At 49.1% G+C, this 16888-nt stretch overlaps 4 non-coding genes across 4 annotated transcripts; all 4 read right to left on the bottom strand.

Annotated features, from left to right (window-relative positions):
• Positions 1-865: 865 nt before the first annotated feature.
• On the bottom strand, positions 866-937 carry TRNAM-CAU (transfer RNA methionine (anticodon CAU)). Its single transcript has one exon. It is a non-coding gene; the product is annotated as a tRNA-Met (tRNA).
• A 3273-nt stretch (positions 938-4210) lies between these two features.
• On the bottom strand, positions 4211-4282 carry TRNAG-UCC (transfer RNA glycine (anticodon UCC)). Its single transcript has one exon. It is a non-coding gene; the product is annotated as a tRNA-Gly (tRNA).
• Positions 4283-7116: 2834 nt separating this feature from the next.
• TRNAM-CAU (transfer RNA methionine (anticodon CAU)) lies at positions 7117-7188 on the bottom strand. Its single transcript has one exon. It is a non-coding gene; the product is annotated as a tRNA-Met (tRNA).
• A 2027-nt stretch (positions 7189-9215) lies between these two features.
• Positions 9216-9287, bottom strand: TRNAG-UCC (transfer RNA glycine (anticodon UCC)). The gene has a single exon. It is a non-coding gene; the product is annotated as a tRNA-Gly (tRNA).
• Between the last annotated feature and the right edge of the window lie 7601 nt (positions 9288-16888).

The raw sequence follows: 16888 nt of genomic DNA, 5'->3' as shown, positions 1-16888 counted from the left end.
AAGGAAGGAAGGGCCAGTTTGGAAACTCAACTCAATTACCATAAATCCCCTGCTAAGGGTTATGGGAGGGAGGAATGAAGGAACTTTGCTTCAGGGAAAGGGCTGCTGCTGCTTCAGCATGTGAGGAGCGCAGCCACACGTTTCACCTTCTTCAGTATGTTGGTTTACAGGATGAGAGAGATCCTGAAACCTCACTCTAATAGGCTGAGGTGCTGTGCTCGGTGGCCTGCTGGGACCTTGGCCCGTCAGGGCAAGGCGAATAGGCCTTTGTCAGGCCTTTGTCGGGGAGGGGCCAGGAGCCCTGCTCGCTTCAATCCCCTCACCGATAGACAGTTGCAGAAACTAGGATGCAAGAACCTTTCCTGGATGGGGTTTTGATTTTCACGAAAAGTGTGTCAGCTTTGCTTTCAGCATGAGTCTGATTTCCAAAAAATGCATTTTGAACAATTTAAAGATTTGATCTGCGTTGGCCGGGAATCGAACCGGGGTCAACTGCTTGGAAGGCAGCTATGCTCACCACTATACCACCAACGCCTGCCTGTCTGGGCTATCTGATGGAGCGGCCCTTAGAAATAAGAATAAGTCATTGGCTGGGAATGAAAAAAGCTTGCGTTTGACGCAGAAGCAGTTCGCATCATGAGGTCTTGCCGGTCAGCCCAACATTTCCCCGGGACCCCTTAAAAAAGGAGCTTGGTTTTAAGTTTGGTTTGATTGAACAGTACATTTTGTTGGCTGGGCTGGGACCCTCTCCTATTTAGCGCAAGAGTGGAACGAGGCAGCAAGTTCAAGGAATGACATTGCATCCAGGCACTTACAGCTCTTTGTGCCCTAATGCCATGACACAAAAACATAATTTGAAAAAAGTTAGCAGAGGATGGTTTCGATCCATCGACCTCTGGGTTATGGGCCCAGCACGCTTCCACTGCGCCACTCTGCTGGTTGGAGAACAAAAGCTTTTCTGGGCTTTTACAGCCTACAAACCGACAACCCTAGACCCATTTTCGAGTGAAGCGGGCAGTAGGCCTTACAAAGCCAAACAACCTGCAACCACGCACTCCCATCCCATGGCCTTTTGCAGACAGGCCTCATTTCTCTAGCTCACACCCTAACTGCCAACACCCCTTCCCCTTCTCTCTCTGTCTCTCTCTCTCTGTCTCTCTCTCTCATTCTCTCTCTCTCGCAAATAGATACTTTACTTCCCAGGTGCAACAAAACAAGCCTTCTCGAGCTGGCAGATATGGGAAGGAAGGAAGGAAGGGCCAGTTTGGAAACTCAACTCAATTACCATAAATCCCCTGCTAAGGGTTATGGGAGGGAGGAATGAAGGAACTTTGCTTCAGGGAAAGGGCTGCTGCTGCTTCAGCATGTGAGGAGCGCAGCCACACGTTTCACCTTCTTCAGTATGTTGGTTTACAGGATGAGAGAGATCCTGAAACCTCACTCTAATAGGCTGAGGTGCTGTGCTCGGTGGCCTGCTGGGACCTTGGCCCGTCAGGGCAAGGCGAATAGGCCTTTGTCAGGCCTTTGTCGGGGAGGGGCCAGGAGCCCTGCTCGCTTCAATCCCCTCACCGATAGACAGTTGCAGAAACTAGGATGCAAGAACCTTTCCTGGATGGGGTTTTGATTTTCACGAAAAGTGTGTCAGCTTTGCTTTCAGCATGAGTCTGATTTCCAAAAAATGCATTTTGAACATTTAAAGATTTGCTCTGCGTTGGCCGGGAATCGAACCGGGGTCAATTGCTTGGAAGGCAGCTATGCTCACCACTATACCACCAATGCCTGCCTGTCTGGGCTATCTGATGGAGCGGCCCTTAGAAATAAGAATAAGTCATTGGCTGGGAATGAAAAAAGCTTGCGTTTGACGCAGAAGCAGTTCGCATCATGAGGTCTTGCCGGTCAGCCCAACATTTCCCCGGGACCCCTTAAAAAAGGAGCTTGGTTTTAAGTTTGGTTTGATTGAACAGTACATTTTGTTGGCTGGGCTGGGACCCTCTCCTATTTAGCGCAAGAGTGGAACGAGGCAGCAAGTTCAAGGAATGACATTGCATCCAGGCACTTACAGCTCTTTGTGCCCTAATGCCATGACACAAAAACATAATTTGAAAAAAGTTAGCAGAGGATGGTTTCGATCCATCGACCTCTGGGTTATGGGCGCAGCACGCTTCCGCTGCGCCACTCTGCTGGCTGGAGAACAAAAGCTTTTCTGGGCTTTTACAGCCTACAAACCGACAACCCTAGACCCATTTTCGAGTGAAGCGGGCAGTAGGCCTTACAAAGCCAAACAACCTGCAACCACGCACTCCCATCCCATGGCCTTTTGCAGACAGGCCTCATTTCTCTAGCTCACACCCTAACTGCCAACACCCCTTCCCCTTCTCTCTCTGTCTCTCTCTCTCTGTCTCTCTCTCTCATTCTCTCTCTCTCGCAAATAGATACTTTACTTCCCAGGTGCAACAAAACAAGCCTTCTCGAGCTGGCAGATATGGGAAGGAAGGAAGGAAGGGCCAGTTTGGAAACTCAACTCAATTACCATAAATCCCCTGCTAAGGGTTATGGGAGGGAGGAATGAAGGAACTTTGCTTCAGGGAAAGGGCTGCTGCTGCTTCAGCATGTGAGGAGCGCAGCCACACGTTTCACCTTCTTCAGTATGTTGGTTTACAGGATGAGAGAGATCCTGAAACCTCACTCTAATAGGCTGAGGTGCTGTGCTCGGTGGCCTGCTGGGACCTTGGCCCGTCAGGGCAAGGCGAATAGGCCTTTGTCAGGCCTTTGTCGGGGAGGGGCCAGGAGCCCTGCTCGCTTCAATCCCCTCACCGATAGACAGTTGCAGAAACTAGGATGCAAGAACCTTTCCTGGATGGGGTTTTGATTTTCACGAAAAGTGTGTCAGCTTTGCTTTCAGCATGAGTCTGATTTCCAAAAAATGCATTTTGAACAATTTAAAGATTTGATCTGCGTTGGCCGGGAATCGAACCGGGGTCAACTGCTTGGAAGGCAGCTATGCTCACCACTATACCACCAACGCCTGCCTGTCTGGGCTATCTGATGGAGCGGCCCTTAGAAATAAGAATAAGTCATTGGCTGGGAATGAAAAAAGCTTGCGTTTGACGCAGAAGCAGTTCGCATCATGAGGTCTTGCCGGTCAGCCCAACATTTCCCCGGGACCCCTTAAAAAAGGAGCTTGGTTTTAAGTTTGGTTTGATTGAACAGTACATTTTGTTGGCTGGGCTGGGACCCTCTCCTATTTAGCGCAAGAGTGGAACGAGGCAGCAAGTTCAAGGAATGACATTGCATCCAGGCACTTACAGCTCTTTGTGCCCTAATGCCATGACACAAAAACATAATTTGAAAAAAGTTAGCAGAGGATGGTTTCGATCCATCGACCTCTGGGTTATGGGCCCAGCACGCTTCCGCTGCGCCACTCTGCTGGTTGGAGAACAAAAGCTTTTCTGGGCTTTTACAGCCTACAAACCGACAACCCTAGACCCATTTTCGAGTGAAGCGGGCAGTAGGCCTTACAAAGCCAAACAACCTGCAACCACGCACTCCCATCCCATGGCCTTTTGCAGACAGGCCTCATTTCTCTAGCTCACACCCTAACTGCCAACACCCCTTCCCCTTCTCTCTCTGTCTCTCTCTCTCTGTCTCTCTCTCTCATTCTCTCTCTCTCGCAAATAGATACTTTACTTCCCAGGTGCAACAAAACAAGCCTTCTCGAGCTGGCAGATATGGGAAGGAAGGAAGGAAGGGCCAGTTTGGAAACTCAACTCAATTACCATAAATCCCCTGCTAAGGGTTATGGGAGGGAGGAATGAAGGAACTTTGCTTCAGGGAAAGGGCTGCTGCTGCTTCAGCATGTGAGGAGCGCAGCCACACGTTTCACCTTCTTCAGTATGTTGGTTTACAGGATGAGAGAGATCCTGAAACCTCACTCTAATAGGCTGAGGTGCTGTGCTCGGTGGCCTGCTGGGACCAAGGCCCGTCAGGGCAAGGCGAATAGGCCTTTGTCAGGCCTTCGTCAGGGCTTTGTCGGGGAGGGGCCAGGAGCCCTGCTCGCTTCAATCCCCTCACCGATAGACAGTTGCAGAAACTAGGATGCAAGAACCTTTCCTGGATGGGGTTTTGATTTTCACGAAAAGTGTGTCAGCTTTGCTTTCAGCATGAGTCTGATTTCCAAAAAATGCATTTTGAACAATTTAAAGATTTGATCTGCGTTGGCCGGGAATCGAACCCGGGTCAACTGCTTGGAAGGCAGCTATGCTCACCACTATACCACCAACGCCTGCCTGTCTGGGCTATCTGATGGAGCGGCCCTTAGAAATAAGAATAAGTCATTGGCTGGGAATGAAAAAAGCTTGCGTTTGACGCAGAAGCAGTTTGCATCATGAGGTCTTGCCGGTCAGCCCAACATTTCCCCGGGACCCCTTAAAAAAGGAGCTTGGTTTTAAGTTTGGTTTGATTGAACAGTACATTTTGTTGGCTGGGCTGGGACCCTCTCCTATTTAGTGCAAGAGTGGAACGAGGCAGCAAGTTCAAGGAATGACATTGCATCCAGGCACTTACAGCTCTTTGTGCCCTAATGCCATGACACAAAAACATAATTTGAAAAAAGTTAGCAGAGGATGGTTTCGATCCATCGACCTCTGGGTTATGGGCCCAGCACGCTTCCGCTGCGCCACTCTGCTGGTTGGAGAACAAAAGCTTTTCTGGGCTTTTACAGCCTACAAACCGACAACCCTAGACCCATTTTCGAGTGAAGCGGGCAGTAGGCCTTACAAAGCCAAACAACCTGCAACCACGCACTCCCATCCCATGGCCTTTTGCAGACAGGCCTCATTTCTCTAGCTCACACCCTAACTGCCAACACCCCTTCCCCTTCTCTCTCTGTCTCTCTCTCTCTGTCTCTCTCTCTCATTCTCTCTCTCTCGCAAATAGATACTTTACTTCCCAGGTGCAACAAAACAAGCCTTCTCGAGCTGGCAGATATGGGAAGGAAGGAAGGAAGGGCCAGTTTGGAAACTCAACTCAATTACCATAAATCCCCTGCTAAGGGTTATGGGAGGGAGGAATGAAGGAACTTTGCTTCAGGGAAAGGGCTGCTGCTGCTTCAGCATGTGAGGAGCGCAGCCACACGTTTCACCTTCTTCAGTATGTTGGTTTACAGGATGAGAGAGATCCTGAAACCTCACTCTAATAGGCTGAGGTGCTGTGCTCGGTGGCCTGCTGGGACCAAGGCCCGTCAGGGCAAGGCGAATAGGCCTTTGTCAGGCCTTCGTCAGGGCTTTGTCGGGGAGGGGCCAGGAGCCCTGCTCGCTTCAATCCCCTCACCGATAGACAGTTGCAGAAACTAGGATGCAAGAACCTTTCCTGGATGGGGTTTTGATTTTCACGAAAAGTGTGTCAGCTTTGCTTTCAGCATGAGTCTGATTTCCAAAAAATGCATTTTGAACAATTTAAAGATTTGATCTGCGTTGGCCGGGAATCGAACCCGGGTCAACTGTTTGGAAGGCAGCTATGCTCACCACTATACCACCAACGCCTGCCTGTCTGGGCTATCTGATGGAGCGGCCCTTAGAAATAAGAATAAGTCATTGGCTGGGAATGAAAAAAGCTTGCGTTTGACGCAGAAGCAGTTCGCATCATGAGGTCTTGCCGGTCAGCCCAACATTTCCCCGGGACCCCTTAAAAAAGGAGCTTGGTTTTAAGTTTGGTTTGATTGAACAGTACATTTTGTTGGCTGGGCTGGGACCCTCTCCTATTTAGCGCAAGAGTGGAACGAGGCAGCAAGTTCAAGGAATGACATTGCATCCAGGCACTTACAGCTCTTTGTGCCCTAATGCCATGACACAAAAACATAATTTGAAAAAAGTTAGCAGAGGATGGTTTCGATCCATCGACCTCTGGGTTATGGGCCCAGCACGCTTCCGCTGCGCCACTCTGCTGGTTGGAGAACAAAAGCTTTTCTGGGCTTTTACAGCCTACAAACCGACAACCCTAGACCCATTTTCGAGTGAAGCGGGCAGTAGGCCTTACAAAGCCAAACAACCTGCAACCAAGCACTCCCATCCCATGGCCTTTTGCAGACAGGCCTCATTTCTCTAGCTCACACCCTAACTGCCAACACCCCTTCCCCTTCTCTCTCTGTCTCTCTCTCTCTGTCTCTCTCTCTCATTCTCTCTCTCTCGCAAATAGATACTTTACTTCCCAGGTGCAACAAAACAAGCCTTCTCGAGCTGGCAGATATGGGAAGGAAGGAAGGAAGGGCCAGTTTGGAAACTCAACTCAATTACCATAAATCCCCTGCTAAGGGTTATGGGAGGGAGGAATGAAGGAACTTTGCTTCAGGGAAAGGGCTGCTGCTGCTTCAGCATGTGAGGAGTGCAGCCACACGTTTCACCTTCTTCAGTATGTTGGTTTACAGGATGAGAGAGATCCTGAAACCTCACTCTAATAGGCTGAGGTGCTGTGCTCGGTGGCCTGCTGGGACCTTGGCCCGTCAGGGCAAGGCGAATAGGCCTTTGTCAGGCCTTTGTCGGGGAGGGGCCAGGAGCCCTGCTCGCTTCAATCCCCTCACCGATAGACAGTTGCAGAAACTAGGATGCAAGAACCTTTCCTGGATGGGGTTTTGATTTTCACGAAAAGTGTGTCAGCTTTGCTTTCAGCATGAGTCTGATTTCCAAAAAATGCATTTTGAACAATTTAAAGATTTGATCTGCGTTGGCCGGGAATCGAACCGGGGTCAACTGCTTGGAAGGCAGCTATGCTCACCACTATACCACCAACGCCTGCCTGTCTGGGCTATCTGATGGAGCGGCCCTTAGAAATAAGAATAAGTCATTGGCTGGGAATGAAAAAAGCTTGCGTTTGACGCAGAAGCAGTTCGCATCATGAGGTCTTGCCGGTCAGCCCAACATTTCCCCGGGACCCCTTAAAAAAGGAGCTTGGTTTTAAGTTTGGTTTGATTGAACAGTACATTTTGTTGGCTGGGCTGGGACCCTCTCCTATTTAGCGCAAGAGTGGAACGAGGCAGCAAGTTCAAGGAATGACATTGCATCCAGGCACTTACAGCTCTTTGTGCCCTAATGCCATGACACAAAAACATAATTTGAAAAAAGTTAGCAGAGGATGGTTTCGATCCATCGACCTCTGGGTTATGGGCCCAGCACGCTTCCACTGCGCCACTCTGCTGGTTGGAGAACAAAAGCTTTTCTGGGCTTTTACAGCCTACAAACCGACAACCCTAGACCCATTTTCGAGTGAAGCGGGCAGTAGGCCTTACAAAGCCAAACAACCTGCAACCACGCACTCCCATCCCATGGCCTTTTGCAGACAGGCCTCATTTCTCTAGCTCACACCCTAACTGCCAACACCCCTTCCCCTTCTCTCTCTGTCTCTCTCTCTCTGTCTCTCTCTCTCATTCTCTCTCTCTCGCAAATAGATACTTTACTTCCCAGGTGCAACAAAACAAGCCTTCTCGAGCTGGCAGATATGGGAAGGAAGGAAGGAAGGGCCAGTTTGGAAACTCAACTCAATTACCATAAATCCCCTGCTAAGGGTTATGGGAGGGAGGAATGAAGGAACTTTGCTTCAGGGAAAGGGCTGCTGCTGCTTCAGCATGTGAGGAGCGCAGCCACACGTTTCACCTTCTTCAGTATGTTGGTTTACAGGATGAGAGAGATCCTGAAACCTCACTCTAATAGGCTGAGGTGCTGTGCTCGGTGGCCTGCTGGGACCTTGGCCCGTCAGGGCAAGGCGAATAGGCCTTTGTCAGGCCTTTGTCGGGGAGGGGCCAGGAGCCCTGCTCGCTTCAATCCCCTCACCGATAGACAGTTGCAGAAACTAGGATGCAAGAACCTTTCCTGGATGGGGTTTTGATTTTCACGAAAAGTGTGTCAGCTTTGCTTTCAGCATGAGTCTGATTTCCAAAAAATGCATTTTGAACATTTAAAGATTTGCTCTGCGTTGGCCGGGAATCGAACCGGGGTCAACTGCTTGGAAGGCAGCTATGCTCACCACTATACCACCAATGCCTGCCTGTCTGGGCTATCTGATGGAGCGGCCCTTAGAAATAAGAATAAGTCATTGGCTGGGAATGAAAAAAGCTTGCGTTTGACGCAGAAGCAGTTCGCATCATGAGGTCTTGCCGGTCAGCCCAACATTTCCCCGGGACCCCTTAAAAAAGGAGCTTGGTTTTAAGTTTGGTTTGATTGAACAGTACATTTTGTTGGCTGGGCTGGGACCCTCTCCTATTTAGCGCAAGAGTGGAACGAGGCAGCAAGTTCAAGGAATGACATTGCATCCAGGCACTTACAGCTCTTTGTGCCCTAATGCCATGACACAAAAACATAATTTGAAAAAAGTTAGCAGAGGATGGTTTCGATCCATCGACCTCTGGGTTATGGGCGCAGCACGCTTCCGCTGCGCCACTCTGCTGGCTGGAGAACAAAAGCTTTTCTGGGCTTTTACAGCCTACAAACCGACAACCCTAGACCCATTTTCGAGTGAAGCGGGCAGTAGGCCTTACAAAGCCAAACAACCTGCAACCACGCACTCCCATCCCATGGCCTTTTGCAGACAGGCCTCATTTCTCTAGCTCACACCCTAACTGCCAACACCCCTTCCCCTTCTCTCTCTGTCTCTCTCTCTCTGTCTCTCTCTCTCATTCTCTCTCTCTCGCAAATAGATACTTTACTTCCCAGGTGCAACAAAACAAGCCTTCTCGAGCTGGCAGATATGGGAAGGAAGGAAGGAAGGGCCAGTTTGGAAACTCAACTCAATTACCATAAATCCCCTGCTAAGGGTTATGGGAGGGAGGAATGAAGGAACTTTGCTTCAGGGAAAGGGCTGCTGCTGCTTCAGCATGTGAGGAGCGCAGCCACACGTTTCACCTTCTTCAGTATGTTGGTTTACAGGATGAGAGAGATCCTGAAACCTCACTCTAATAGGCTGAGGTGCTGTGCTCGGTGGCCTGCTGGGACCAAGGCCCGTCAGGGCAAGGCGAATAGGCCTTTGTCAGGCCTTCGTCAGGGCTTTGTCGGGGAGGGGCCAGGAGCCCTGCTCGCTTCAATCCCCTCACCGATAGACAGTTGCAGAAACTAGGATGCAAGAACCTTTCCTGGATGGGGTTTTGATTTTCACGAAAAGTGTGTCAGCTTTGCTTTCAGCATGAGTCTGATTTCCAAAAAATGCATTTTGAACAATTTAAAGATTTGATCTGCGTTGGCCGGGAATCGAACCCGGGTCAACTGCTTGGAAGGCAGCTATGCTCACCACTATACCACCAACGCCTGCCTGTCTGGGCTATCTGATGGAGCGGCCCTTAGAAATAAGAATAAGTCATTGGCTGGGATGAAAAAAGATTGCGTTTGACGCAGAAGCAGTTCGCATCATGAGGTCTTGCCGGTCAGCCCAACATTTCCCCGGGACCCCTTAAAAAAGGAGCTTGGTTTTAAGTTTGGTTTGATTGAACAGTACATTTTGTTGGCTGGGCTGGGACCCTCTCCTATTTAGCGCAAGAGTGGAACGAGGCAGCAAGTTCAAGGAATGACATTGCATCCAGGCACTTACAGCTCTTTGTGCCCTAATGCCATGACACAAAAACATAATTTGAAAAAAGTTAGCAGAGGATGGTTTCGATCCATCGACCTCTGGGTTATGGGCCCAGCACGCTTCCGCTGCGCCACTCTGCTGGTTGGAGAACAAAAGCTTTTCTGGGCTTTTACAGCCTACAAACCGACAACCCTAGACCCATTTTCGAGTGAAGCGGGCAGTAGGCCTTACAAAGCCAAACAACCTGCAACCACGCACTCCCATCCCATGGCCTTTTGCAGACAGGCCTCATTTCTCTAGCTCACACCCTAACTGCCAACACCCCTTCCCCTTCTCTCTCTGTCTCTCTCTCTCTGTCTCTCTCTCTCATTCTCTCTCTCTCGCAAATAGATACTTTACTTCCCAGGTGCAACAAAACAAGCCTTCTCGAGCTGGCAGATATGGGAAGGAAGGAAGGAAGGGCCAGTTTGGAAACTCAACTCAATTACCATAAATCCCCTGCTAAGGGTTATGGGAGGGAGGAATGAAGGAACTTTGCTTCAGGGAAAGGGCTGCTGCTGCTTCAGCATGTGAGGAGCGCAGCCACACGTTTCACCTTCTTCAGTATGTTGGTTTACAGGATGAGAGAGATCCTGAAACCTCACTCTAATAGGCTGAGGTGCTGTGCTCGGTGGCCTGCTGGGACCTTGGCCCGTCAGGGCAAGGCGAATAGGCCTTTGTCAGGCCTTTGTCGGGGAGGGGCCAGGAGCCCTGCTCGCTTCAATCCCCTCACCGATAGACAGTTGCAGAAACTAGGATGCAAGAACCTTTCCTGGATGGGGTTTTGATTTTCACGAAAAGTGTGTCAGCTTTGCTTTCAGCATGAGTCTGATTTCCAAAAAATGCATTTTGAACAATTTAAAGATTTGATCTGCTTTGGCCGGTGTTAGGCAGAAACCTGTGCAGTTCCCTTGGGGAACACTGCAAAAGATTTAAGACTACAGGTAGAGCAGTAAACCCCTTTGGTAGCAGTCTGTACCACCCAGATTTACCTGGTAGCTGTGGCTGAGCAGTCAGACTTCTCTCAAGAAGAGTTAGGCAGTATGTAAAGTATACACAATATGTACCAAAACACAATAGCACAAGCAAACACTGACCAGAGCTTGGTTTCAAAAGTATATAGTTATTTATTTAAAATACACATAAGTTAAAAACACTCTAGCAAAAATATAGTAAAAGCACTTCAACACAGTTATAATGAAAGTAGATTCAATCCTTTCTCCTATCTAGACAACTCTAAGTAAACACCACTTAATTAAAACAGAGGTGAGTGCTTAACGTTAGATGACACTCTAGTAGTTTCCAAGAAAGGGGGAGAAAAAGCAGAAATGGGTTAGACACACCACTCTAAGGTCCAGAGCACTTGCAATAGGCTTAAAGAAGAATAAAGTCACAGGTGAGCAAAAGTCACTAGGCAGGGCCCACTCTTAGAGTAGCCGGAGCGAAAATGTGCCCAAGATCACACTGTTAGTTAGAGATTCAAAGTCTTGCAAAGAGTCAAAAAGAGGTTAGAGTGGCTCAGAAAGTTTAGCCAAAGTGTCCCAGGCACTCCCAGGTTCGAAAGCCGGGGACTAAATCTACCCCGTACAGTCGGTAGCAAGGGAAGCCAGGCAGAACACAGTACCTTAAGCGGAAAGGATCCTCCAGCGGTGGCAGTTGTTCCAGGCAGTGGCAGCAGGGCTCGACGTCGGTCAGGGGAGAAGAAGTTCTCGCTGAAGAGCAGAAGAAGAGGGTCGTTGCACTGCCCGGGAAGAAACCAGCCGCGGAGTCCTCCGGTTAAAGGGTTGGTGCCGACTTTCGCGGTATGGGGGTAAAGTGTGGTATTCCGGTTGCCGGGGTGCTTGGCACAGGCAAGGCGGCCACGAGATACCTCAAAGAACGGAAAGAAGGCGAAAACTGGTTGTCCCCACCAGTCAAGGGAAGGAGCCACTCCGTTAAGAGTTCTCCTCGGTCGTCGGGAAAAAGTGGTGAGACGGTTCAGCAGGGCTCCACCGGGTGGTGTCGTCGAAGCAGGTCGGCTCAGCTCTTCCCTCGTCGGATTCTTGGTCCTGTGGCGACTTCTGAAGTCCCAGTCCCCAAAGCCCTGCTTTTATGCAGCAAACCCCCATTCACCCAGCCTAGCTGTCACTCAACCATGCTAAGTGGTGAGCCGGGCGGCTCACCACTTGGGCCAATCAGGACGGAGTGCGACTTGAGTTACCAAGGTAACTCAGTCCAGGGTGCCTAAATCCCCCTCCACCCCTCCTAAGTACCCCAGACAGAGTGGCACCACTTTGGAGGGCTTCTGTGGAGAAGCCCGCCAAAAGTGGAACAAAGGGCTCCACTTTGGGTCAGAGTTACAGAGGCGAACACCAACGCCATTTTAGAATCAAGTTTTGGCAAAAAGTCCCAACCGGAGTTATAAAAATAAATATATAAACCGGCGGTATGTTTAAGGCTACCGTAAATAAATAATTAAATGTGTTAGCCTAAAACAATGGGAAATCCCATAGGGAAATATTCGCGGTCGAATATAAAAAGTAGTTTCCACTGCCACCAGCCAAAACTCGATCAGGGGGGACGGAGACGTGCCCCCTCGACTAACAGACCCTGGGGCAATCGAATTGCCCCAGCCAGTACGTCCACAATATGATGGTTTGTACTGGTTCTGTTCAGGATTCAAGACTAGCAAAGTCTTTGGTGACTTTACATGCCCTGGGAGACAGTAGTCAGTCCCAGGGTATGGAGTCTATGTTGGGGAGTCCCTAGGACACCCCTGGGTCACGGCACAGAGGGTGCTGTGTGACCCACATCACAAAAATACATGAGGCCCTATGGAGTAAGAGACCCCATAGCCCATTCAACACAAGGTTTAACCAAGAAAACACACTTCAACATGTCCAAGAGTGAGGGAAAAAGAGTCTCACTCTTGGCAGGAGAAAAAAATTAAACCCCAGAAATCCAGCAAAGCTGCTGGGGGACTCACTAGGTAGGGAAATTCAGCCTAAACAGAGAATTCTCCCTAACACTCGCCCCCCCCAGACTAAGGGACAGGAGGATTTAATCCACTCCTGGATGAACCTCATACCTCTAGTCGATGATATACATCCTAGAGAGTCCATCAGCATTTTGATGGTGACACCCTGACCTAGGTTCAATGGAGAGCTCAAAGGTTTTCTTCTGCAAGCTAACGGACCTACAGACCCTTTGAGGAACATCAGTCTTTTTGTTATAGGGGATCTGGTTGACCAGTCCCTCAGAAGTTGGTACAACTTCTGAACCTAGGTTAGGCTTTTTGAAGGGGTCCTTATAAAGGATTCCCTTAGATCTAGAGGGGCCTCCAAGGTTCCTCACCACCTCTCTTGTGGGAGCAGGTTGGGTCTTAGGCCTCTTGGTTGGAGGGGTTGGGGTTAGGCAATGTACCTGCTTCCCCTTCCTCTTAGATCTACCCTTACCTATTTTAGGAGTTTCCCCCCTAATATTAGGATTTGAGTTGGGGTCTTCAGTAGAAGGTCCAACAGTCTGAAGGTTTTTGGCCTTAGACTTTTCTTTTCTGGTTTTCCACCAGCACTGAGAATTACCAGTTCTCTCAGGTCCAGATAGGGGCCTAGTTGGTCTATCCACCTCTTCCTCAGAAGCAGGGGGAGTCAGAGACTCTGAGACTAGGGGAACAATGATGGAGCTTGGTTGGGGCGCCCATGTTCCTAGCATACTATCCTGAAATGTGCCTGGGTTAGAGGTCAACTTACTAACACCAGGGCTTGTAGTGGGGTTCTCAGTAGAGGGTCCCACAGGCTTAGAAGGGTCCTTCAAGGTAGCCTGTCTAGCCAATTTGGTTAAGTTCTGCTTCTCCATACTGGGAGGCCTGGGGGTATGTGACACTACTCCTAGAGTTCTTAGGTCATTCCCTAACAGGACCTTCCCAGGTACCTCAGTCTGAACACTGACAGGGATCCTCACTGTCATGTTGTTACACTGAATGAGGGCTGGTAGGATAGGAACCATTTGGACAGGGCCTCCAGACATCTTAGTGGGACCTTTGGGTGCTTTGGCCACATCCTCAGGTTGAAAGAAGCTTTCATCCACTACTGTTCTGCTGGCCCCAGTGTCTCTCCTGGCAGGAGTATCCTGGCCATTGACAAGAACACTGTCCACATAATACACCTTAGAGTTAACAGGTAGGGAGTTATACACAACCCTATTCTGGGGACTAACCAGACCCATAGGCTCTAAGTTTACAGTTGCTTGAAGACCCAAGGGTTCTTCAGCAAAGAGTTCAAAGTGGGCACTAGCCATCTGTACTTCATCCTCAGGAGTGAAGGCTAAGGAGACTGTGCTGATCCCTGCAGGTTTACCCTTGCACTTGGGATCTCCTTTGATATGGTCAGTACCCTGACAGACATAGCATTGTCCAAATGCTCTCTGGAAGGGTGGCTTGCTCTGACCTCCTTCTGGCTTGTGGCCAGAAGGTACACTAGCCTGATTCGGTTTACCCTGGGGCTTACCCTGGTTATTTGGTTGTTTGTGGCCCTCTTGGGTATGGGAGGTATTAGAATTCTCTTTGGGGTCCTTTTTAGGCTGTTTCTCCCCATCCTTCTTCTGAGTTACCCCAGAATCCTTGTGAGTGGCCCTGTTGGCAACCCACAAGTCAGCAGCCTTAGCTAGCTTCCTAGGATCCAATTCCTGTGAATCAGCCAAGTGCTGTCTGAGCTCAGGAGAGCAGGCATCATAAATTGACTCCAACATAAAGAGATTTCTCATCCCCTCATAAGTGTTCACCTTGTAACCCTTAATCCATCCCTCTAAGTTTTTCAAACATTCACTCACCCAGGTAGCCCAAGGGGTACCATCATGCTTTTTGAGGCTCCTAAACCTCTTAAGATACTGGGAAGGGGTCTTCCCAAACCTAGCTATCAAAGCTAGTTTCACACATTCATAGTCCTTCCTATCCTCCTCCCCCATCTCCATTACCACATCAGTTGCAACAGGGGGAAGCCTAGAGAACAACCAGGTGAGTAAGTCATTTCCTGTGATGTTCTGGAGCCCATGATTATATTCAAACAGAGACAACCAATCCAACACATCCAACTTAGGCTCATACATACCAATCAATTCTTTAGGCATCCGGGGTCTTTTAGGACTGGAACTTCTAGAGGAGCCAGAGAGAGAAACATTCTCAACAGATAATTTCTTCATTTCTAAGTCATACTTGAGCTCCATTTCCCTTAGCCTTAGTTCCTTGTCAGTTTGAGCATTAAGTTTCTTATACTCCAATTCTAGTTTCATTTTCGCTAGTTCAAAGTACTGAGGACTAAATGTGGGACCTGGTAAAGGTCCAGTAGGTACAGCAGGTAGAGCAGGCAGAGGCCTAGGGGGGACAGTCACAACAGCCTCACCCTCCTCTTCTGACTCTTCCTCAGAATCATCAACATTTTGCTCCATGTTAACTTCAATACTGTCATCTACAGTTGCTGGAGTGATAGGTTCCTCTGAACCATCACCCAGACTTTGGTTAGCTAACAATCTTTCAATCAGCTCCATTTTCTTGCCCTTAGTCAGGAGATCCTTATGTTTACAGAGCACTCTTAAACAATCAGCAGTTTTGGCTGCAAGGGACTCTTGACTATAGCTTTCTATAACTGACATGTTAGAGGATTTACTTTTTCAGTGCTAAGCTTTGTGGTTAGTTGCACTAAGGTATCTAAAGCACAATAAAATGTATACTCAATACAAATCCCACCGCTGTACACCAGTGTTAGGCAGAAACCTGTGCAGTTCCCTTGGGGAACACTGCAAAAGATTTAAGACTACAGGTAGAGCAGTAAACCCCTTTGGTAGCAGTCTGTACCACCCAGATTTACCTGGTAGCTGTGGCTGAGCAGTCAGACTTCTCTCAAGAAGAGTTAGGCAGTATGTAAAGTATACACAATATGTACCAAAACACAATAGCACAAGCAAACACTGACCAGAGCTTGGTTTCAAAAGTATATAGTTATTTATTTAAAATACACATAAGTTAAAAACACTCTAGCAAAAATATAGTAAAAGCACTTCAACACAGTTATAATGAAAGTAGATTCAATCCTTTCTCCTATCTAGACAACTCTAAGTAAACACCACTTAATTAAAACAGAGGTGAGTGCTTAACGTTAGATGACACTCTAGTAGTTTCCAAGAAAGGGGGAGAAAAAGCAGAAATGGGTTAGACACACCACTCTAAGGTCCAGAGCACTTGCAATAGGCTTAAAGAAGAATAAAGTCACAGGTGAGCAAAAGTCACTAGGCAGGGCCCACTCTTAGAGTAGCCGGAGCGAAAATGTGCCCAAGATCACACTGTTAGTTAGAGATTCAAAGTCTTGCAAAGAGTCAAAAAGAGGTTAGAGTGGCTCAGAAAGTTTAGCCAAAGTGTCCCAGGCACTCCCAGGTTCGAAAGCCGGGGACTAAATCTACCCCGTACAGTCGGTAGCAAGGGAAGCCAGGCAGAACACAGTACCTTAAGCGGAAAGGATCCTCCAGCGGTGGCAGTTGTTCCAGGCAGTGGCAGCAGGGCTCGACGTCGGTCAGGGGAGAAGAAGTTCTCGCTGAAGAGCAGAAGAAGAGGGTCGTTGCACTGCCCGGGAAGAAACCAGCCGCGGAGTCCTCCGGTTAAAGGGTTGGTGCCGACTTTCGCGGTATGGGGGTAAAGTGTGGTATTCCGGTTGCCGGGGTGCTTGGCACAGGCAAGGCGGCCACGAGATACCTCAAAGAACGGAAAGAAGGCGAAAACTGGTTGTCCCCACCAGTCAAGGGAAGGAGCCACTCCGTTAAGAGTTCTCCTCGGTCGTCGGGAAAAAGTGGTGAGACGGTTCAGCAGGGCTCCACCGGGTGGTGTCGTCGAAGCAGGTCGGCTCAGCTCTTCCCTCGTCGGATTCTTGGTCCTGTGGCGACTTCTGAAGTCCCAGTCCCCAAAGCCCTGCTTTTATGCAGCAAACCCCCATTCACCCAGCCTAGCTGTCACTCAACCATGCTAAGTGGTGAGCCGGGCGGCTCACCACTTGGGCCAATCAGGACGGAGTGCGACTTGAGTTACCAAGGTAACTCAGTCCAGGGTGCCTAAATCCCCCTCCACCCCTCCTAAGTACCCCAGACAGAGTGGCACCACTTTGGAGGGCTTCTGTGGAGAAGCCCGCCAAAAGTGGAACAAAGGGCTCCACTTTGGGTCAGAGTTACAGAGGCGAACACCAACGCCATTTTAGAATCAAGTTTTGGCAAAAAGTCCCAACCGGAGTTATAAAAATAAATATATAAACCGGCGGTATGTTTAAGGCTACCGTAAATAAAT

The sequence above is a fragment of the Ambystoma mexicanum genome, chromosome 6q (genome assembly GCF_040938575.1).
Source record: "Ambystoma mexicanum isolate Mex_15411 chromosome 6q, UKY_AmexF1_1, whole genome shotgun sequence".
NCBI classification, from domain to species: Eukaryota; Metazoa; Chordata; class Amphibia; order Caudata; family Ambystomatidae; genus Ambystoma; species Ambystoma mexicanum.
This window is presented reverse-complemented; position numbering and strand designations above follow the sequence as displayed.